General features: G+C 49.7%; 1 protein-coding gene across 8 annotated transcripts in view; it reads left to right on the top strand.

The window, feature by feature from the left end:
* The window catches only part of CENPT (centromere protein T), an 822,208-nt gene that overhangs the window by 72,539 nt on the left and 725,357 nt on the right, over positions 1-24,312 (top strand). The gene's annotated exons all lie outside the window — the stretch shown is intronic.

Raw genomic sequence — 24,312 nt, 5'->3', positions numbered from 1 at the left:
GGAGGGTAGGGTGATGGAGGAAAGAGAAAAAAAAAAAAATGATTTCTGATGTTTTGAAAATCAAGTTATGATTAGTTTATGAATGCATCATTGAAGAGAAAAGTTTTCAATTTACTTTTGAATTTTTCTATGTTAGTTTCTTCCCTTAAGTAACTGGGGAAAGAATTCCAGGTTTGGGGAGCAATAACAGAGAACATAAACTGACGGCGCGTATTTATTATTTTTAAAGATGGGATAGATAATAAATGTTGTTCTGCAGATCTTAATGTTCTGTTGGTAGTGTAAGGTATTAATAATTTGTAAATAAAAGCTGGAGTTTTAAAAAGAAGAGATTTAAAAGTAAGCAGACCAAGTTTGTATAATATTCTATGGGCGACTGGTAGCCAAATAAGCTCATCCGAGCAAGGACCGTCTATAAATGTCAAGATGTACAGCGCTGCATAAGCCTTTCAGCACTATATAAGTGATTAGTAGTAGTAACTTCTACCTAAAAATACTTGGAGAACTGGAACGAGAGCATTAAGTCTCGAGGAACCAAGCTGTTAAGTGCAGAGACTGAAGGTTGGGATGGAGCAGAGAACCCTGAACCCTGACCCTGCGTAAGCAGAGAAGGAAAAAGAGGCAGAGGAAGAGGCTCCCTGGAACTGAGCTGCAACAGAAGGGATAACCACAGCTGCCGGGGCCACCAAGGAACAATCAGAATTATGGTGGCATGCGCAGACTTGAGTTTGACAAGAGTCTTCAGAATCGGAGGGAATGGAGGGAACGCAAACAGGAACTCGTTCGTCCAATCCAGAAGGAAGGCATCTGCCTCGATCCTGAGAGGGGTGTAAACCTGGAGCAGAAGCGGAGCAACTTGTGATTGAGGGGGACGCGAACAGATCGACGTCCGGAGTCCCCCAACGAGCAAACACCTGACGCAGGGTTACGGAGTGGAGGGACCACTTGAGAGGCTGCAGCAGACGACTCAACTTGTTGGCCAGACAGTTCTGCTGGCCCTGAATATAGACAGCTCGAATGAATATGTTGCAGTGGATGTCCCAATCCCAGAGCCACATCGCCTCCTGGCACAGGGACCTGGACCCCGTGCCCCCATGTTTGTTGATGTAATACATGGTGACCTGGTTGTCCGTGCGAACTAGCACCACTCGGTCGTGAAGCAGGTGACAAAAGGCTTTCAGAGCGAGGAAAATGGCTCGAAGCTCCAGAAGATTGATGTGACAAAGGCAGTTGGCACGGGACCAAAGACCCTGGGTGCGCAGACCGTCCATATGAGCCCTCAAACATAGGTCGATGAGTCCGTCATGAGGACCTTTTGCGGAGGAGGAGCATGGAACAGAAAACCTCTGGAGAGATTGGAAGAGAGCATCCACCAACGGAGAGACCTCCTCAACAATGGAGTCACGACAATGCGGCGAGAGAGAGAATCCCGATCCTGGGTCCATTGGGACGCCAGAGTCCATTGAGGAATACAGAGGTGAAGTCTGGCAAAAGGAGTCACGTGAACCGTGGAGGCCATGTGACCTAGGAGGACCATCATGAGCCGAGTTGGCGCCGAGTGCAGATGGGTCACCATTCGGCACAAATGGATAAGGGCTTCCTGACGAGGCCGAGGCAAGAATGAGCGGAGACGAACCGTGTCCAGGACTGCTCTGACGACCTCGAGAGTATGGGACGGGTAGAGGTGAGACTTGAGAAAGTTCACCTCGAAGCTGAGACTCTGAAGGAGCAAGATGGTCTGTCTCATTGCTTGCAGGAGTTCGGTGCGAGAGGATGCTTTGACCAACCAGTTGTCGAGGTAGGGAAACACCTGCAGGCCGCGGAGGCGCAGGGCTGCAGCTACCACAACCAGACATTTCATGAAAACCCTCGGGGAGGCCGCCATGCCGAAGGGAAGAACACAATACTGGAGATGGAGATCCCCCCACCCGGAATCTCAAATACCAGCGAGAGGTCGGGTGTATCAGAATGTGCGTGTACGCCTCATTGAGGTCCAGTGAGCACAGCCAGTCCCCCTCATCCAAGAGGGGTACAACGTGGGAAGGGTGAGCATTCTGAATCGTTCCCGGACCAGAACCTTGTTCAGAGCACGGAGGTCCAGGATCGGACACAGATCCCCCGTCTTCTTGGGTACCAGAAAATACCGGGAATAAAATCCGGAGTTCCACTGTTCCGTGGGAACTTCCTTGACAGCCCGAAGGCGAAGAAGGGCCCGAGCTTCCTGCAGTAGGAGAGGAAGCTGAGATTTAGCAGAAGGAAACTCTTGGAGGCAGGTCCGGGGGTACGCGACTGAAGTGGAGGGAGTACCCCTCCCGGATGATAGACAGTACCCAACTGTCGGTGGTAAGACTTTCCCACTGGGTATAGAAATGATGGAAACAACCCCCGATAGGGAAGGGGGAAGGCTCCAGGAGGAAGGGAGTCCGAAGGCTCGGACTGGAATTGTCAAAAGGATGGCCCGGTCTTTGCCGGGGCCGGCGGCTGGGTCTTAGGTTGACGCTGCTGCTGCAGTGGCCGTTTCAAAGGAGGCCTAGAGAAAGCAGGAGTGGATTTTTGTGGATTCCTCCGGAGAGGAATTTTATATTGTCGAGCCAGACGGGCTTTAGGTTTAACTTTCACAAGAGACGCAAAGGACCACTCGTGGTCCGAGAGGCGTTTCGTGACCGCATCAGTGGAATCATCGAAGAACTCATGACCCACACACGGGAGATTGGCAAGTCGATCCTGTAGATTCGGATCCATATCCACAATCTGGAGCCAAGCGAAGCGATGCATGGCGATCACAAATGTTGTAACTCTCGAGGACAATTCAAAGGCGTCGTAAGAGGCCTGAAACATATACAGGCGGAGTTGGGAGAGGGTCTCCTCGAGGAGACGAAACTCTTGGCGCTGAGTCTCAGGTACGACCTCCCGGAATGAGCGGAGGGCATCTATGCAAACCGGAGGTAGGACGTGAAGATGAAATTATAGTTAAGGACATGGTTCACCATCATCGAATTCTGATAAAGGCGGCGACCAAATTTGTCCATCGTAAGCCCCTCCCTGCCCAGGTGGACGGCGGCATAAACCTTCTAGGAGTTAGACTTCTTTAAGGAAGACTCAACCACCAAGGATTGGTAGGAAAGCTGAGCACTCTCAAACCCTTTCACTGGGACTCCAACTTGGAGGGAATAGCCGTGACCGCATAAGATGTCTCCAGGTTCCGGAGAAACGTCTGCCGGAGAACCTGATGCAATGGAAGGTGAAGCGCCTCACGAGGCGCATTGTCAACTCCCATTTCCGCCAGGTATTCCTGGGTAAAGCGGGAGTTGGACTGAAGATCCAAGTGCAGAGCTCTGCCCATGACAGAGATGAAACGAGAAAAGGAGGAGGTCCGAGAAGAAAAATCATCCTCCGGGGGAGACTCCGATCGAGATCGGGGTGCGCCCGAGAAAGAGGGAGAAACTTCCCTGGAATAGTAAGCCGGAGCCTCAGAGTTCCGTGAAAAGGAGACCGAAGAGGTTCGACTAAGGCGTATAGAGGGTGTTGAGGAACGGCTCCGTGCCAGATGGACCGGGGAAGATCCCGGAGTCCGAGGATATCGTTGGGGAAGCCTCGGAGAAGACGGGGTATAGGAAAAATCCCCAACCGGCTTCGAAACAGGCCCTTTAGAAGCTGGCAATCGCATTGGAGGTGACCAGTGGAGTGCCGCAGGGCTCGGTCCTGGGTCCACTCCTTTTCAACATATTCATAGGGGATCTGACTCAAGGGCTTCAAGGTAAAATAACACTATTCGCCGATGACGCCAAACTATGTAATATAGTAAGTGAATGCAGTTTACAGAATTATATGGCGCAGGACCTGCTTACATTGGAAAGTTGGTCCTCAACCTGGCAGCTAGGCTTCAATGCTAAGAAATGTAAGGTCATGTACCTCGGAAGCGGAAATCCATGCAGGACGTACTTCTTGAACGGAGAAACTTTAACTAGGACTTCAGCAGAACGAGATTTAGGAGTAATCATCAGTGCAGACATGAAAACTGCCAATCAAGTGGAGAAGGCTTCATCTAAGGCAAGGCAGATATTGGGTTGTATCAATAGAAGTTTCGTCAGCCGAAAGCCTGAAGTCATAATGCCGTTGTACAGGGCCATGGTGAGACCTCATCTGGAGTACTGTGTGCAATTCTGGAGGCCACATTACAGTAAAGATGTGCGCAGAATTGAATCGGTTCAACGGACGGCCACCAGGATGATCTCGGGGCTCAAGGGTCTCTCGTACGAAGAGAGACTGAACAAATTGCAGCTCTACACTCTTGAGGAACGTAGGGAGAGGGGAGACATGATCGAAACATTTAAGTACCTCACGGGACGTGTCGAAGTGGAAGATGATATTTTCTTTCTCAAGGGACCCTCGGCCACAAGAGGGCACCCGCTCAAACTCAGGGGCGGAAAATTTCATGGCGACACCAGAAAGTATTTCTTCACAGAGAGAGTGGTTGATCATTGGAACAAGCTTCCAGTGCAGGTGATCGAGGCAGACAGCGTGCCAGACTTTAAGAATAAATGGGATACCCATGTGGGATCCCTACGAGGGTCAAGATAAGGAAATTGGGTCATTAGGGCATAGACAGGGGGTGGGTAAGCAGAGTGGGCAGACTTGATGGGCTGTAGCCCTTTTCTGCCGTCATCTTCTATGTTTCTATATTGTTTTGCATCTTTGGAAGAGCTTGCTTCCGCCGGTACCTGAGCCATTCGGCAACTGAACAAAAACGGTGTCTTGGATGGAATAATGAAGCTTCCTGGATGTTTGTTCATTGCAAAGCAGGGAAATTATATTGAAAGATTGTAAAGAAATACTTGAAAAAAAATAAAACATGTAAATAAAAAAAAATAGTGTGCATTATGTATGAAATGACCCTCGTAATTCTAAACCTGTTCCTGCTCTACATTCTACACAGGTCACATTCCTATCTTTCAGATTCATTTTAAATCTCTAGGTGGAGAAAATGGGCATGTTTGGGCGCAATGAGTGTATGCACATTTTTATAGCATAGTACCATTGGGTAATGTTCCAGTACTAAAGCGAAGCTGTACCTCTGTCACAGGTCCTTGGGTTTTACATCGATCTTCATTCAGTGTGTTACTGTTCTACCTGTTACACTTCTCTGCAGTATGCTGGGATCTTGTCTAACATTGTTTACATGTTGTGCCCTCTAGACCAGTGTTTTTCAACCTTTTTACACCCGTGGACCGGCAGAAATAAAAGAATTATTTTGTGGACCGGCAAACTACTATGACTAAAATTTTAAAACTCCGTTTCCGCCCCATCTCCGCGAGCTCGGTCCCCACAAATCATATGATCCCATCCGTACAAGCCTCAGTTATGATTTTATATTGAATGTATTTTATTAAAGTATAAAAAGAAACAATATTCTGTACAATTGTCATTTTATAAATACAAATAATACAGAGCAAGGATCAACAAAACCCCCTGTCTCCCCTCCACATATATCCCCTCTACTATCAAGAAAACTGAACAAGCCAAATTATTACAGAATGCTACACAGAAATATCATGCTAACTGAATACTGCAGTCACACATGACAGGAATAGTGTTAGGGGAATGCAACTACGGCAACTGCCCCCTGGTCAGAGAGCACCCTAAACCAGCTGGAAGCTAAAGAAGCACTGCCTGGGCTTTGCAGTCCCCAGTTATGTCTAACACCAGCTCTAGCAGGATATATATATTTCAAATCTAATATATTCTAATCACAAAATAGAAATAAAATCATTTTTTTTCTACCTTTTGTCATCTCTGGTTTCTGCTTTCATCTTCTTTTCACTCTCTTCCCTCCAGCATCTGCCCTCTCTGTCTCTTCAATCCAGCATCTGCCCCTTCCATCCATTGTCTGCCCTCTCCCCCTTCCATATGGTATCTGTCTTCTTTCTATGCCGCTCTCCCCTTTCCATCCAGCCTGTGCCCTCTCTCTCCTTTTTACATGATTCATTCCAGCTTCACTGCTCTCTTCATTTTTATCTCTCCTATACCAGATCTAGCATCGTTGTCCCTCTCTGCTTATTTCTCTGCTGACCCCTTCCCATCATCAATCTCTCTACTTTCTCATGCCTGTCTCTCCCCTTCCCCTACTCTAATCTCCCTGCCAGCTGTTTCCTTCCTTTTTTCCTTCTCCCTTCCCTCCTCCTCCTGTCCAGCAGTAACTCTTCCCTTCCTCCCCTCCCAGCAGCATCTCTCCTTCTCCCTCTCCAGTAGCAGCTGTCCTTTTTTTTCCTTGCCCAGCAGCTTCCCAGCTTCCTTTCCCTCCTCCCCTCCCAGAAGCATCTATCCTTCTCCCTCTCCAGTAGCAGATGTCCCTTTTTTCCCTTGCCCAGCAGCTTTCCAGATTCATTTCCCTCCCCCCTCCCAGCAGCATCTCTCCTTCTCCCTCTCCAGTAGCAGCTGTTCCTTTTATCCCTTGCCCAGCAGCTTCCCTTCAGGTCCAGTAGCAGCTGTCCCTTTTTTTCCCTTCCCAGCAGCTTCCCAGACTCTGATAGTGGCTTTCTCCCCTCCCAGCAGCTCTTCTTACTTCCCAGCGCAGCGATTCAGGAAGGCAGCCTCTGGTCCTTTGTTGGGTCGCGCCGCCTCTGAGGAAAGAGGAAGTTGCATCATCAGAGGCAGCCGCGACTCAGCAAAAGCCCCAAGGTTTCCTTCGTGAATCGCTGCGCTGGGAAGTAAAGGAGAGGTGCAGAGGGAAGAAAGCCACTGTCGGAGGCTCCCCATGATCTCTCCTGCCCAGCGCGGACCAGCTAAAAATATCTCGTCGATCTTGCCGGCCCTGTGTGGACCGGCAGGAAATTGAACTTCATCAATCTTGCCGGCCCTGCGCGGACCAGCAGAAATTTCCTGCGGACCGGCACCAGTCCGCGGACCGGCGGTTGAAGAACAGTGCTCTAGACTACTCATAGGTCACTTCCTTTTTACCTCTTACCAATAGTATATTTGTTCCTTCTAACGTAATTCAGTCATGTCTCTTTGAAGGACTCATTCCTATTTTTCATTTTCCTGTATTCCTCGTGAGAAGACTGCATGGTGGCATCAAAAGCCTGTATTCTGCCCTGGAGGTCATTAATTATATATATTCTCTCACTACAACCATTTCCTTATAGTCTAGCAGGGTTGATTTACTTCTTGCTTTTACCTAGAGAAGAAGAGTTCAGGGCTGCTGCGGAAGGGCAGAGTGGATGGTCTGTTTAACTTTTTTCTGCCATTAAGCTTCTATATTTCTGTATGAAATATCATGGTGCATTTCATCCTGCTCATAGTTCCTTCAATGCGGAAAATGTTCTTGCACATTTTTTCTGGTTTCTGTTTCTAAAATTCACACACAAGACTCTTATTCTTAGTCTACATTGGTTTATCCCAGGACAAACGGGCAGGTATTCTCACAAGTGGGTGACGTGATCCAACGGAGCCCCGATGCAGACGCCTCACAAGCAGTCTTGCTTGAAGAAACTCAAAGTTTTGAGTCGCCCACACCGCGCATGTGCGAGTGCCTTCCTGCCCAGCGCAGGGCGCGTCTCCTCAGTTCTTACTTTTCCGTGGAGCCGAGAAGTCCGTCTTCGACTCTCTGTGTGAAGTTTCTTCACTTGTGCCTTCTTAAGTCCGCGGTTTTGGGTTAATTTTCTCACAATCCCTGATTTTCATCGTGTTTCATTGTTTAAAAAAAAAAAAAAAATTTCTTCCATCCGTTCGACCAGGCAGGCCACGTGGCCACAGCCCTGCGGCTTCGATCTTGCGGCGGAGCTTTTTCAGCCTATGTCCTGGCCTGTGACCGGTTTTAAAAAGTGTTCCAAGTGCCAGCGCGCGATTTCACTGACGGACCCTCATCGACGCTGCATTCGGTGTCTTGGCCTCAACACCTTCCAAAATCGTGCCGGCCTTGCTCAACACTTACAGCCCGTGCTTTCAAGCGTCGTTGCCTCTTGTGGAAGCAGCTTTACAGCATGGAGTCTTCGACGGAGCTTTCTTCATCGAAGGGTTCTTCACCTTCGACCTCATCCGAAGCTCTCCAGCCTTCTGCGTCTGCTGCTCCAAGCCCCATCAAACCTGCTTCGTTTGTAACGGCTCATACTTCGACGCCGGCTGCAGTGCCTTCATCTGTCTCTTCAGGTCAGATAGCGCAGTAGCCCATTCCCCCGGTAGTGCTCAAAGTTCCCAAGACTTCTAAGTCCAAGCACTCTCACACTGCCCCAAGGGAGCACGAAGCCCGTGCAGGTGGTCCCATTGGTGACGCGGATCCATCCTTGCCGGCTTCGTTCCAGACCTTACTTGAGAAGCAATTCATTCAGCTCTTTACCACAATGGGGCCGAAGCTTCTCTCTCAACTACAGCCTGGGCATGCGGAGGTCTCCCGCGAGGTCGAGCCGCCTCCTGTGCCTCAGCCGTACACACACTCTATTGGGAGCAGAGTCTCTGCGAGTGTCTGGTCTGGCATCGATGCATGCATTGCAAGGAGCAGAGTCTTTGCCCATGCCTCCATTGGAACTGATTCACTCGAAGCAAGGAGTAGAGTCTTTGCGAGTGCCTCCATTGGAACCGATCCACTCGATGCAAGGGCTCGAGTCTTTGCGAGTGCCTCGTGGTGCTTCCAGCCAACCACCTCTGCTTCGATCCACGGCTTCCAGCCCCATCCACTTTCTGGGGGCCTCAGCGAAGACACCCTCGCCTCGTTTGTCGAGGCCTGCTTCCAGACATAGCTCGCATCATCGATTGAGACATTCTTTGAGGCACTCATCCAGGCATGCCTCGCCTCATCGGAAGTAGCCTTTTCTTCAGTATTCCCCACCGGCTACTTCACCTCCTTCACTGCCGGAGCTCGAGGACACGATGGGATCCTTTTCCCCATCTAGATCCCTGTCTTCATTGGATCCAGAAGCCTCAACATCCTCAAGTTCCTCTCGAGGCCCGGCTTTGGCTGACCAGCTGTCTTTTTCTTCTTTTCTTCGTTAGATGGCAGCTGATTTGGACATTCAACTGGACACAGGGTCCAAATTTTCCAAGAGTATCTCGAGACCATGCATCTCCCTTAGCCTCCTGCTGAATCCCTCAAGCTTCCTCTTCATAAGCTTCTGGATCAGACTTTTGTCCGCTGTCTGGAAACTCCCTTTTCCATCCCAGCTGTTCCAGACAAATTGGATTCCAGATACCGGACGGTTCATCATAAGGGGTTTGATGGTGCGCAACTATCTCATCAATCCCTTCTGGTAGAATCTTCATTGAAGAGGTCTCAACCTTCTCAAGTATATGCTACTGTTCCACCGGGCAGGGAGGGCAAGACGATGGACAGATTTGGTCGTCAAATTTACCAAAACTCCATGATGACCTCCAGAGTCCTAAACTACAATTTTCATTTCATTACATATTTTGAGTTTTTTCTGTCCATCCTTCCCAAGTTCTGGCCTACTTGGATCCTCGGGCACATTTTGAATTCCAGGAGGTTCTGGCCTCATTGTCCCAACTTCGGCTGCAATTGCTTCAGTCCTCATATGATGCCTTTGAGCTGTCTGCTCGGGCGACTGCTTACTCGGTGGCCATGCGACGCCTGGCGTAGCTCAGGACCATTGACATGGACCCTAAGGAAAGCTGAGTAGTGGAGTCCCTCAGGGTTCGGTGCTGGGGCCAATCCTGTTCAATATGTTTGTGAGTGACATTGCTGAAGGGTTAGAAGGAAAAGTGTGCCTTTTTGCAGATGATACCAAGATTTATAACAGAGTAGACACCGAAGAGGGAGTGGAAAATATGAAAAAGGATCTGCAAAAGTTAGAGGAATGGTCTAATTCCTGGCAACTAAAATTCAATTCAAAGAAATGCAGAGTAATGCATTTGGGGATTAATAATAGGAAGGAACCGTATATGCTGGGAGGAGAGAAGCTGATATGCACGGACGGGGAGAGAGACCTTGGGGTGATAGTGTCCGAAAATCTAAAGGCGAAAAAACAGTGTAACAAGGCAGTGGCTGCTGTCAGAAGGATGCTGGACTGTATAAAGAGAGGTGTAGTCAGTAGAAGGAAGAAGGTGTTGATGCCCCTGTACTGGTCATTGGTAAGGCTCCACTTGGAGTATTGTGTTCAGTTTTGGAGACCGTATCTGGCGAAGGACGTAAGAAGACTTGAGGCAGTCCAGAGGAGGGCGACGAAAATGATATAAGGCTTGCGCCAGAAGATGTATGAGGAGAGACTGGAAGCCCTGAATATGTATACCCTAGAGCAGGGGTGCCTACACTTTTTTGACTCGCGAGCTACTTTTAAAATGACCAAGTCAAAATGATCTACCAACAATAAAATTTTAAAAAAACACAACGCACACTGTACGCATAGAATTGTTAATTATCATTCCTATTCCGGGGTTTTTTCAAAGAGGTCAAAGCAGATGACTCTATGCACTGTCACCTCAGTAACAACCATACAAAAATAGACAAAACCCACCCCCCTCCCTTTTTACTAAACCACAATAGCAGTTTTTAGCGCAGGGAGCTGCGCTGAATGCCCAGCGCTGCTCTGGATACTCATAGGCTCCCTGCGTTAAAAATCACTATTGTGGTTTAGTAAAAGGGGACCATATTGTAAAATATAGACAGCAGATATAAATTCAGACACATTTTGATCACTAAATTTAAAATAAAATCATTTTTCCTACCTTGTCTGGTGATTTCATGAGTCTCTGGTTGCACTTTCTTCTTCTGACTGTGCATCCAATCTTTCTTTCTCCTCCACACCTCATTCCCTCCCCCAACTTTTTCTTCCTCTCTCCTTGACCTTTCTTTCTCTCTTCATGCCCCCTTTCTTTTTTTCTGTTTCTCTTCTTTCCTTCTGTTTCCCTGCCTGTCCCCTTTCTATCTTTCTCCCTGCCCTTCCCCAAGCCACTGCCACTGCCATCGGGGAACAGGACCCAAACGCCACCAATGGATAACGCCGATGCCGCCCCATGCTCTCTCTGCTTCGGGCCGATCAATCTTTCTCTCCCCGACATCAATTCTGCCGTCTGAGAGGAAGTTCCGCCCAGCCAGGCAGCGAATGGCTGGCCCGAACTTCCTCTCCGACGGCAGAATTGACGTCGGGGAGAGGAAGATTGATTGGCCCAATAGATTGCCAAGGCAAAGTGAGTCCTGGATGATCGACTCACTTTGCCTTGGCGAGCTACCGGTCGATCGTGATCGACCTATTGGCCACCCCTTCCCTAGAGGAAAGGAGAGACAGGGGAGATATGATTCAGACGTTCAAATACTTGAAGGGTATTAACGAAGAACAAAATCTTTTCCAGAGAAAGGAAAATGGTAAAACCAGAGGACATAATTTGAGGTTGAGGGGTGGTAGATTCAAGTTTAAAGTTTTATTAGGATTTTATATACCGCCTATCAAGGTTATCTAAGCGGTTTTACAATCAGGTACTCAAGCATTTTCTCTATCTGTCCCGGTGGGCTCACAATCTATCTAACGTACCTGGGGCTATGGAGGATTAAGTGACTTGCCCAGGATCACAAGGAGCAGCATAGGGTTTGAACCCATAACCCCAGGGTACTGAGGCTGTAGCTTCAACCACTGCGCCACACACTCCTCCAGGGGCAATGTTAGGAAATTCTACTTTATGGAGAGGGTAGTGGATGCCGTGAATGCGCTCCCGAGAGGATTGGTGGAGAGTAAAACTGTGACTGAGTTCAAAGAAGCGTGGGATGAACACAGAGGATTTAGAATCAGAAAATAATATTAAATATTGAACTAAGGCCAGTACTGGGAAAACTTGCACAGTCTGTCTGTACATGGCCTTTTGGTGGAGGATGGGCTGTGGAGGGCTTCAATGGCTGGGGGGGTGTAGATGGGCTGGAGTAAGTCTTAACAGAGATTTCGGCAGTTGGAACCCAAGCACAGTACAGGGTAAAGCTTTGGATTCTTGCCCAGAAATAGCTTAAAAGAAAAAATTAAAAAATTTAAATTGAATCAGGTTGGGCAGACTGGATGGACCATTTGGGTCTTTATCTGCTGTCATCTACTATGTTCCTATGTAATCTACAGGACCGGCTGGCTAATGTCCCTTGTGCTGGCACTGACCTCTTTGATGAGTCCATTGAGGCAGCGACAAAGAAGCTTTCGGACCATGAGAAATCTTTCCAATCTATTCTCTGTCCTAAGCCTAAGCCATCACCTTCTCGTCTTTCACGCCCGCCTCTGATTTACCAATGGCGTTTTCCATCAAAACAGGCTCCTGCCACTCGCCAGCCTGTCAAGAGGCAGCAACCACAAAAGCAGCAGAAGCCTCAACTACCTGCTGTGCCCAAGGCTCCTCAGTATTCTAGAGAGCATAACGTCAGTTGTTTTGCCCTTCCCCATTTTTCCCCCTATCGGAGGTCGTCTCATTTTTACCATCGATGGACGACTGTTACCACCGACCTCTGGGTCCTTTCCATCGTAAGGGAGGGATACTCTCTTCAATTCCATCAAGTTCCTCCCGAACATCCGCCAAGAGAGTATGCTTCCACCTCTGCCCAGACCGCCCTTCTTCAGGAAGCTCAAGCTTTGTTGCAGCTCCGAGCAATCGAGCCAGTTCCCTTGGCTCAACAAAACAAGGGTTTTTACTCCCGGTACTTCCTTGTTCTGAAGAAGACGGGCGATCTGCATCCTATTTTGGATTTCAGGGCGCTCAACAAGTATCTGGTCAAGGAAAAGTTTCACAAGCTGACCCTGGCATATCTGTATCCTCTCCTCGAGCAGAACGACTGGTTATGCTCTCTGGATCTCAAGGAGGCCAACACTCACATTCCCATCCATCCGGCCTCCTGGTAATACCTCAGATTTCGGATGGGATATCTTCATTATCAGTACAGAGTACTACCTTTCGGCCTGGCCTCGTCACCCAGAGTCTTCATCAAGTGCCTGGTAGTGGTGGCCGCAGCGCTCAGGAACCATGGTCTTCAGGTGTTTCCCTACCTGGATGAATGGCTCAACAAGGATTCCACGTCTCAGGGGGTCGTCCTGGCGACCCAGCGGACTATCTGGTTCCTGCAGAGTCTGGGGTTCGAGATCAACTTTCCAAAATCCCATCTTCAACCTTCTCAGACTCTTCCCTTCATCGGAGCTGTTCTGGATACTATCCAACTCAGAGCATTCCTCCCTCAGCAATGTCTGGATGCTCTTCTCCATCTTTGTCATACAGTGTCCTCTCGCCCGTCCATCTCGGCGAGACACATGGTCCTTCTGGGTCACACGGTCTCGACAGTACAAGTGACTCCTTTTGCCAGACTTCACCTCAGAATTCCTCAGTAGACCCTGGCATCTCAGTGGACGCAGGTTTCTGACCCTCTGTCTCGACAGATCCAGGTCACTCCTGCTCTGACACAGTCTCTTCGCTGGTGGATGCTCTCTTCCAATCTATCCAGAGGCTTACTTTTTCACATGCCCCCCCCCATCAGAAGGTTCTCACGACCGACTCTTTGACTTATGCTTGGGGGGCTCATCTGGATGGTCTCCGTACTCAAGGCTATTGGACCAATATGGATCGCCAGTGCCACATCAATCTCCTGGAACTCAGGGAGATTTTCAATGCTCTCAATGCTTTTCAGCATCTGCTTCACGACCGTGTAGTCCTCATTCGCGAGGACAACCAAGTCGCCATGTATTATGTCAACAAACAGGGAGGCACGGGATTGGCCTCCATTGGTCAAGAGGCTCTGAAAGTCTGGGACTGGGCAATTCACCACAACACCTTCCTCCAAGCTGTCTACATTCAAGGGGCGGACAATGCCTTGGCGGACAACTTGAGTCGTCTTCTCCAAGCTCACGAATGGACTCTCCATTCCACGCTCCTTCATCACATTTTCTCTCTGTGGGGAACGCCTCAGATAGACCTCTTTGCAACCCCCCACAACTTCAAGCTGCCTCAGTTCTGCTCCAGGACCTATACTCCTCATTGCCTCTAGGCAGATGCTTTTCTTCTGGACTGGACGAATCTCTTTCTATATGCGTTTCCTCTATTTCCTCTCATTCAAAAGACTCTACTCAAGCTGAAGTCCGGCCATGCCATCATGATTCTAATTGCTCCTCGGTGGCCCAGACAGCCTTGGTACTCCTTTCTACTTCAACTCAGCAGCAGTGAGCCATACCTTCTACCAGTCTTTCCCTCGCTGCTTACACAGTGTCAGGTTTCTCTGCTTCATCCCAACCTGCAATCTCTCCACCTGACAGCTTGGTTCCTCTCAACATAACTCCTCTCCAGTTTTCTCTAGCTGTGAAGGATGTTTTGGAAGCTTCATGGAAGCTTGCTACTAGACAATGCTATCACCAAAAATGGACTAGATTAGAAAATTAGGTCATGGTGTTTTTCTCATCATCAGGAGCCATAGCATTCCTTCTTGTCTTCAGTTTTGGACTATCTTTTGCACCTTTCTCATTCTGGTCTCAAGTCTATGTCGATCAGAGTCCATCTTAGTGCAATTGCTGCTTTCCATCAGCCTCTCCAAGGGAAACCTCTTTCTGCTCATCCCGTGGCTTCCAGGTTCATGAAAGGACTTTTCCATGTCAATCCTCTCAAACCGCCTCCTGTGGTTTGGGACATCAATATTGTTCTTTCTCAGCTTATGAAACCTCCATTTGAACCTATTGACAAGGGTCATCTGAAGTATCTCACTTGGAAAGTGGTGTTTCTCGTTGCCCTCACTTCTGCTCGACGAGTCAGTGAGCTCCAAGCATTGGTTGAGGATCCTCCTTTTACAGTGTTCCATCATGACAAGGTGGTGCTCCGCACTCATCCGAAATTCCTTCCTAAAATTATCTCTGAATTTCATCTCAACTAATCTATTGTTCTTCCAGTGTTTTTTCCAAAGCCTCATTCTCATCCTGGAGAATCAGCTCTTCATACTCTGGACTGTAAATGTGCTTTGGCTTTCTATTTGGAATGCACCAATCCGCACAAGACTGCTCCTCAACTTTTTGTCTCCTTTGATCCAAACAAGTTGGGACGTCCTATCTCTAAGCACACTGTCTCCAACTGGATGGCAGCTTGCATCTCTTTCTTCTATGCCCAGGCTGGATTACCCCTTCACAGTAAAGTCACAGCCCATTAGGTCATAGCAATGTAAGGCTGCTGCTTGGTCCTTGGTTCATACTTTCACTTCTCACTATTGTCTGGATACATTCTCCAGACGGGATGGACAGTTTGGCCAAACAGTATTGCAAAATTTATTCTCCTAAGTTGCCAACTTTCCCACCATCCCACTTAGTTAGCTTGGAGGTCACCCACTTGTGAGAATACCTGCCTGCTTGTCCTGGGATAAAGCACAGTTACTTACCATAACAGTTGTTATCCAGGGACAGCAGGCAGATATTCTCACATCCCACCCACCTCCCCTGGGTTGGCTTCTCTGCTAGCTATCTGAACTGAGGAGACGCGCCCTGCGCTGGGCGGGATGGCACTTGCGCATGCGCGGTGCGGGCGACTCAAAACTTTGAGTTTCTTCAAGCAAGACTGCTTGTGAGGCGTCCGCATCAGGGCTCCGTTGGATCACGTCACCCACTTGTGAGAATAGCTGCCTGCTGTCCCTGGATAACAACTGTTACGGTAAGTAACTGTGCTTTCTTGCTGGACCTCTGGTATTATGCTTCTGCTCCAGCAATTCTAGTTCTCCACATTTTGGTTTTCTCCATTGTGTACTTCTCTGTGCAACACTGGGGGTTTCTCCTTCTGGATGCACACTTCCTCTCGTGTTTTCTGTTACTTGTGACCACTTTTCTTGAAGTATCTCTATTTGCTTCCCAATAAGATTCTATTCAGCACCTCAACTCTGCAGGAACATTGCCTCTTTTCTTTTAATTAGGTCACTCTCAACTCTATGGTATCTCCTTATCTTCAGTTGATGCCATTGGTTCAGGAGTTATTTCTTCAGTTTTTGGTGGTACCACATGACTAAGTTCTGGTTACCCATGATCCATCTTCTATAGTAAAGTAAGAGGGTACAGGAGTTCACTGATACGGGTTTGTTATTTTGTTTTCCTGTTCATTTTCTTAAGTACATTGTTTTCATGTGGCACTTAGCTATTACTTGGGGCCACATTTCTCTTGGCTTGTTTCTCCGTTCCTTATTTTAATAGGGAAAAAGTTTTATATATCTTGATTCCCACGTTTCTAATGCGCCATTAACAGGGTAATTTAAAAGTTCAACTACTTTCCCTCTAGAAATATGCTTTCATGTATTCAGGTCCCAATTTTAGTAGTGCTATAACCTTACTAAGCTCCTCCTCTTAAGTACATGAGGAGCATTAAACCCCCCACCCAAAAAAACACTTGACCAACTTTTTGTTTTTACAAGGATATTAAACAAATCCGTTCACACTTTCCTTGCTAAATCTCTGAGGGGATTTCATGCTTACTGGCATATTGCTTGTGTAATGTGCTTCCCCTTCCTGTTTTCTTCTGACTTTCTCGTTTTAAGGCTTATTACAATCCTTTCTCAGCCTTCTCGAGATTAAAAAAATAAAAATTTATCAGGAGTTGTTTACTCCACAGTAAGCCACTATATCATTCTAATTTTATACTTCATAGCATCGGTTCTTCTTTCCTTCTAGGATAGTTCCTCCTTTTTATCCTCTAAGGCTATTCTTTTCACAGAACTCATTCTTTCATTTGCTTATGAAATTCCTTTCCCTTTCATTCGTATGTATTCTGGGACATGACTGGTTTCAACTGCTCATTTGGTCTGCTGTCCATATGGGTGCATTAGCCAATAGTTCTTTCTTATTTGGTTCTTGAATCTTTTTGGTATCTCCATTGCCTATATTTAGATTTGCCTACCTCTAAGAGGTCATTTATTATTTTTTCAACCTCCATGCCTATAGGTTTTCTCGGGTCCTCCTTTTACCTCTAGTAGAGCATGGACTTCCTCTATTCATTTTTTTCTATTATATTCCTTCCTTTGCTTCTGCGCTCTTGTATCAGGTATTAGGTCTAGGTTTTTGCGAGGCAACTCAAATTTTTATGAGTTCTTGGAACCCAACTCTCCCTCCATCCCTTTTGTTAAAGCTAGAGAGTCCCACATATGAGAATATGCTGCCTGCTTGTCTAAGGATAAAGCACAGTTACTGTAAAGCACAGTTACTTACCGTAACAGGTGTTATCCAGGGACAGCAGGCAGATATTCTCACATGTGGGTGACGTCATCTACGGAGCCCCAGCGCGGACAGCTTTTCAAGCAAACTTGATTGAAGTTTCAAGTTTGCTACACTGCACCACGCATGTGCATGCCTTCTTGCCCACTAGAGGGCGCATCCCACCTCGTGGTCCTCAGTTCCATAACTAGCAAAGAAGCCATCCCCGGGGAGGCGGGCGGGTTGTGAGAATATCTGCCTGCTGTCCCTGGATAACACCTGTTACGGTAAGTAACTGTGCTTTATCCCAGGACAAGCAGGCAGCATATTCTCACATGTGGGTGACCTCCAAGCCAACCAAATAAGGGCAGGTGGGAGGATGGCAATTTAGGAAAACAGATTACGTAACACCGACTGGCCAAACCGGCCGTCGCTTCTGGACAAAGTGTCCAGACAGTAGTGGGAGGTGAACGTGTGAACCGAAGACCAAGTGGCAGCTTTACATATGTCCTCCATAGGAGTAGATCGGAGGAAAGCAACAGAAGCTGCCATCGCCCGGACCTTATGCCCCGTGACTCGACCCGGGAGCGTAAGACCAGCATGAGCGTAGCAAAAAGAAATACAAGCAGCCAACCAGTTGGACAAGGTGCGCTTGGAAACAGGGTGTCCTAAACGATTAGGATCAAAGGACAAAAACAATTGAGGGACCTTCCGATGAGACCTGGTACGTTGGAGATAAAAAGCCAAGCGTGTGGAGCGCCGTCTCGCCAGGATGGGAGTGGGGCTTAGGAAAGAACACAGGAAGGACAATGGACTGATTGAGGTGGAAATCAGACACAACTTTAGGTAAAAATTTAGGATAGGGTGCGGAGAACCACCTTGTCATGATGGAACACAATGAAAGGTGGGTCCGCAACCAAAGCTTGCAACTCACTAATCCGTCGAGCAGATGTGAGGGCAATCAGAAATACCACCTTCCAAGTATGGAATTTCCGGAGAGACTTGTCGATAGGCTCAAAGGGAGGTTTCATCAGTTGAGCTAAGACAACATTCAAATCCCAAACGACAGGAGGGGGCTTCAGAGGGGGACTAACATTGAGTAGGCCCTTCATGAAACGCGTCACCAGAGGATGAAGCGAAAGAGAACGTCCATCCAAATGCCGATGGAAAGCCGAAATGGCACTGAGATGGACCCGGACAGATGTCGTCTTCAGGCCAGAATTAGACAAATGTAACAAATAGTCCAGAACCGAAGACACCGGGACCGAATCCGGCTCCAGATGATGCGAGGAACACCAGGAGGAAAACCTGGCCCACTTCTGGGAATAACAAAGCCTGGTCGAGACCTTGCGCGAGGCTTCCAAAACTTCCCGCACCGACTGAGAAATCGGAACCGAAGTCAAGGGGAAAGAAACCAAGCGGTCAGGTGTAACGACTGAAGATTGGGATGCAACAGCGAACCCCGACTCTGAGATAGCAGAGAGGGAAACACAGGCAGAAGCAGAGGCTCCCTGATACTGAGTTGAAGAAGCAGGGAGAACCAGTGTTGACGAGGCCACCGAGGCGCAATGAGAATCATAGTGGCTCTGGAGGATTTGAGACGAACCAACGTCCTCAAGATCAGTGGAAAAGGAGGAAACGCATAAAGGAACCTCCCTCCCCAGTCGAGAAGAAAGGCGTCCGCTTCCAGACGGTCCGGGGAGTACATCCGGGAACAATACAGGGGTAGTTTGCGAGTCTCCGGGGAGACAAACAAATCCACTTGTGGAGTCCCCCAGCGGTCGAAGACCTCGCGCAGGACTCTGGAGTTGAGTGACCACTCGTGCGGCTGGAGAAGCCGACTGAGTTTGTCTGCCAAGCAGTTCTGTTCCCCCTGGATATAGACCGCCTGTAGGAAGATGTTCTGGGAGATCGCCCATTCCCAAAGGCGCAGAGCTTCCTGGCAAAGGGACCAAGAGCCTGACCCACCCTGCTTGTTCACATAATACATGGCCACTTGGTTGTCCGTTCGAACGAGGACTACCTGATCTCGGAGCAGGTGGCAGAAAGCTCAAGCCGCCAGAAAAATGGCGCGAAGCTCCAACACATTGATGTGACAGCGACGGTCCTCCACTGACCACAGGCCCTGGGTCCGCAGACCGTCGAGATGGGCCCCCCACGCGTACTCCGAGGAGTCCGTGGTCAGAACCTTGCGATGCGGAGGGACGAGAAAGAGCAAACCCCCGGAAAGATTCGAAGAGACGGTCCACCAACGGAGCGAGCGTCTCAAAGAAGGAGTCACCGTTATGCGAGAAGAGACAGGATCGCACTCCTGGCGCCACTGAGAGGCCAGAGTCCACCGAGGAATTCTCATGTGCAGTCTGGCGAACGGCGTGACGTGGACCGTAGAAGCCATGTGGCCCAGAAGCATCATCATGCGCTGAGCCGACACCATTGGCATCTGAAGGATCAGACGACCCAACCGAACCAAAGCCTCCAACCGCGGAGGAGGGAGGAATGAACGGAGGCGAACAGTGTCCAGCACTGCGCCTATAAACTGAAGCGATTGGGTCGGGCATAATTGAGACTTGGGAAAGTTCACTTCGAACCCCAGTCGTTGAAGGAAGGCGATAGACTGTATGGTCGCTGAGATAACACCTTCCCTGGTCGGGGCCTTGATCAGCCAATCGTCCAGGTAAGGGAAGACCTGAAACCCCCGAGACCTTAGTGCTGCAGCAACTACCACCATACACTTCGTGAAGACTCGAGGGGACGAGGCCAGGCCGAAGGGGAGGACTCTGTACTACAGGTGCAGCTCGCCCACCTGGAACCGTAAGAATTTGCGGAAAGCGGGATGCACCGGAACATGGGTGTACGCTTCCTTCAGGTCCAGGGAGCACATCCAGTCCCCTTCCTCCAAGAGAGTATATAATACCGGAAGTGACAACATTCGAAACTTCTCCCGGACCAGGAACTTGTTGAGCTTCCTGAGGTCTAGAATGAGGCGCAAGTCCCCGGTCTTTTTTGGGACCAGAAAGTAATGGGAGTAAAACCCCGGCCCCCGCTGGTCGGAGGGTACAGGTTCCACTGCCCGAAGCCTCAACAAGGCCCTGGCCTCGGCCATGAGGACGGGGAGCTGGGTCCGGTTGTATGGGCAAGCCCCCGGTGAATGTTCTGGCGGCGCAGCGCAAAAGTTGAGAGAGTAGCCCTCTGAGACGGTCCGGAGCACCCAAGCGTCGGATGTTATCTCGGTCCAGGCCGTGTAAAAGGACCAGAGTCGACCCCCAATGGGAAGGGGGTCCGGCGCGATGGCGGAGGGGGGCCGGCCCCATCCGCCCATCCCGTCAAAAGGACGGCGCCGGCTTGGCAGGACCCTGCGCTGGAGTTTTGGTTTGTCCCCCTCTGCCCTGTCGAGGGGGGCGCCGAGGTGGTGGCCTTGAAAAAGCCGGGGTCGACTTTTGAGGATACCTCCTCGGGGGAGGCCGGAAGGGTTTCTGCGGCGTGGCTCGAGGTTTCGGACGGACCAAGGAGGCTAACGAGCGCTCCTGTTCCGAGAGCCGTTTGGTCGCCGCCTCCAGGGATTCATCGAATAATTCGAACCCCACGCAAGGCAAGTCCGCAAGGCGTTCCTGCAGGTTTGGGTCCATATCGAGGGTGCGTAGCCACGCCAGCCGGCGCATAGCTACCGCAAAGGCCGACACCCTCGATACCAGCTCAAACGTATCATACACTGCATGAAAAAGGTACAACCGCAATTGAGACAGGTTGGACACAAACCTGTCGAACCCTTCCTTGCGGGAGTCCGGCAAGGCCTCACGATATTGGGGCAGATCCTTTACCATGCCACGTAGATAAGAGGAAAAGGTAAAGGCATAATTTAACGCCCTGGTTGCCATGAAGGAATTGGCATAGAGGCGACGACCAAACTTGTAAAGGGTCCGACCTTCCCTGCCGGGCGGAACCGCCACAGAAACCCGGGAGGGTTGCGTCTTTTTGAGCGCAGACTCAACCAGGAGAGACTGGTGGGAGAGTTGAGCCTTCTCAAACCCCTTGGGCGGTATCGTCCTATACTTGGACTCCATCTTAGACGGCACCGCTGCGACTGTAAGAGGGGAAGACAGGTTCCTAAGCAAGGTCTGATGAAGGACCTTGTTGAGGGGTAGCCATGTCCTGCACAAAGCCAGAGAAGGAGGACTGTCTGGCTGGCGGGGAGGGAGTTCTTGACCTCTCCGTCGAACAAAAGGGGGAGGGCTCGTGAGAATACCGGGGCTCCCTACCGGAACCCGAGCCCCATGAGGCCAGATCTAATGGTCTCGAGGGGGTCGGGGAACGTCTCCGCCTCGAAGAGCCCCTGGGAGACGTCCCAGGCGTCCGAGGGACCGAGGTACGCCCCCTTTTCCTCAGCGAGGAGTCACGAGAACCCCCTCTCGCAGGGGAACGGAGAAGCCTCGGGTTGTCTAGGCGAAGCTCCGAAACCCGCAGGGCCTCGCCCCCGGGCGGCGAGGAGCGACCACGTCGCCGAGGAGAGCCACGCGAGCGCTTCAGCTTCCTCGGTCGATGCCTCGCTCGAGGCCGGCCCGAGGGCGAGGAGCCCCGGGAGGACCTCGAGGAGGAAATCCGTCTCACTCGGCGCACCTTGTCCTGGGGCCGAACGCTGCTCTCAGGCGGGGCCCTCGAGGTCGAGGGCAAGGTCGAGGCCGAGGTCGGTGGTGCCCCGGCAGCCGAGAGCGAGGGAGTCGAGACCGAGGTCGCCGAGGTCGGAGCCCCCGAGGTCAAAGCAGTCGAGGTCGCAGCCCGCTGCAGTTGTTCGAGGGCGCTAGACAGCTCCGAGGAAATCAATGCTCGGAGCAGGTCCTGGAACGCCGGGATCCCAACCATGGTAGGCAGGTCCGAGGCCAGGGGATGCTCCCTGGAGGGCGACCTCGGTCTCGAGTATTCCCTCGGGGCATTAGTGGCCGGAGTCCTGGGCGGGGCCGAGGACGACCCACCCGCCGCAGATGAACTCGAGAATGGCTTCTTCGACGACCCTGGAGTCGGGGATGGAAAAGAGGACTTACCCGAGGCAGGTTTGGTCGGGGCCGTCGGCTTCGAAGTCGAGGCACGCGGCGACGCCGAAGGCGCCGAGGTCAAGGCCGGGGCTGAAGCAGAGGCCGACGTCGAGGCCTTTCCGGGCGCGGAGTCAACTTGAAAAAGCTCCGCCATCCTGGCGCGGCGTCGACGAAGCGCTCTAGCCTGAAGAGTGGCACACCGATCGCAGGAACTAGTCGGGTGCTCGGGTCCAAGGCAGAGCAAGCACCACCGGTGGGGGTCAGTGATGGATAGTAACCGCTCACACCGGGTGCATTTCTTAAAGCCCGTCGAGGGACGGGACATGAAAAGAAAGTGGCCGGGAATGAACGAAGTCCCGCGGCCGCGGCTCCCGGGAGCCCCCGGAGCCGAACGGAGGAAAAGTTGTTTTTTTTTTTTTGATGAAAACGACGAACTAAACCGAAAAAACAATAAACAAAGCACAGCGACCGAGCTAAACAACCCAGACGCGGTGTCAGAAGGCTAAAAAAACAGGAGCACAATTTCCACAGGGCTTCTGGCTCCGCGGAAAAAACTGATCTGAGGACCACGAGGTGGGATGCGCCCTCTAGTGAGCAAGATGGCATGCACATGCGTGGTGCAGTGTAGCAAACTTGAAACTTCAATCAAGTTTGCTTGAAAAGCTGTCCGCGCTGGGGCTCCGTAGATGACGTCACCCACATGTGAGAATATGCTGCCTGCTTGTCCTGGGATAACAGGTGTTATCCAGGGCCAGCAGGCAGATATTCTCACAACCCTGGTTGGGTTCTTTGCTTGGGCATAGAACTGATGACCTTGCGAACTGGCATCAGGTGGGAAAGCACTTGCACATGCACGGTGTGGGCAGTCTAAAAACTTTCAAAAGCTTATACTACAATTTCCACTGTCTTAACGGGCTCCGTGGATGATGTCACCCACATGCAAAAATATCTGCCTGCTGTCCCTGGATAACACCTGTTACAGTTAGTACAGTGCTGTGCCAGTACTCTCCATTGCTCCGATACCTAAGCTGAATAATCCTGGAGCAGTAGTATCCTCACATCCTTGTAAACAAGGTCTTTATGATTTTTATATAAGTCCAACAACTTGGTCTGGGCCTGTTTCCCTCTTCCTTGTGAGGCCCAATTTGATGCACTCTTTTTATAACTAGGGGAGTGATCGTCTTGTCTGCTGTCAAGGTTGCAGGGAGCCATTTTGATATAAAGTCTCACAACTCAAAATCTTTGACGGATTCCGTGAGCCTGATTACTCTTACATTGTTCCTCCGGCTCTTGTTCTCTTGCTCTTCCATGTGGTCCAGCATCATTTTGTAGTGTTCTTCCAATTCATCGCTCGAAGTTTCCAACAAGGCAACTTGGTCTTCTACAGAGGATATTCGATCTTCCGAATGCTGGATCCAGTGGTTCTGCCGTTTCAGACCATCCTTAATTTCATCAACCAATGATTGTATCCTGGTAATTTATCATCGAGTACAGCAGATAAATGTCTTTTCAGCTCCTCGATAGCCACTTCTTGTACGGTCATCAAAGTTGTGGGTTTAGTCTGAGATGCCGTCGCCATCTTCATAGGAACCGCATGGAACTGGGATTTAGAAGGCTGTGGCGTTTGAGCTGGCATTTACACCCGGATCCTACTTCCAATTTGCCTTCTACACAAATCTGCTGCAGGGTCTATCTCTCAGAAGTGGCAAAAACTTTGCCTGTGAGCCAAAGATCAGGTAAAGTAAAAGGGCGGAGCAGAGCCCATGGACATCCATTCACCCGCAGAGCATCACGTGACCCCAAGCTTAACATTCTTTGAGTGAAAAAAATATTTCCTCCTATTGGTTTTAAAAGTATTTCTCTGTAATTTCATTGAGTGTCCCCTAGTCTTTGTGATTTTTGATGGAGTAAAAAATTAATTCAGTTGTAACCGTTCTACACCACTCAAGATTTTGTAGATTTCAATCATATCTCCGCATATCTCTTTTCCAAGCTGAAGTGCCCTGACCTCTTTAGTCTTTTCTCATATGAGAAAAGTTCCACCCTCTTTATCATCTTGGTCACTGCTCTTTGAACCTTTTCTAATTCTGCTATATCTTTTTTGAGATACAGCGACCAAAATTGAACACAATACTCAAGGTGAGGTCACATCATGGAGTGATACAAAGGCATTATTTCAT

The sequence above is a fragment of the Geotrypetes seraphini genome, chromosome 4, assembly GCF_902459505.1.
Source record: "Geotrypetes seraphini chromosome 4, aGeoSer1.1, whole genome shotgun sequence".
In the NCBI taxonomy this organism is placed as follows: domain Eukaryota; kingdom Metazoa; phylum Chordata; class Amphibia; order Gymnophiona; family Dermophiidae; genus Geotrypetes; species Geotrypetes seraphini.
This window is presented reverse-complemented; position numbering and strand designations above follow the sequence as displayed.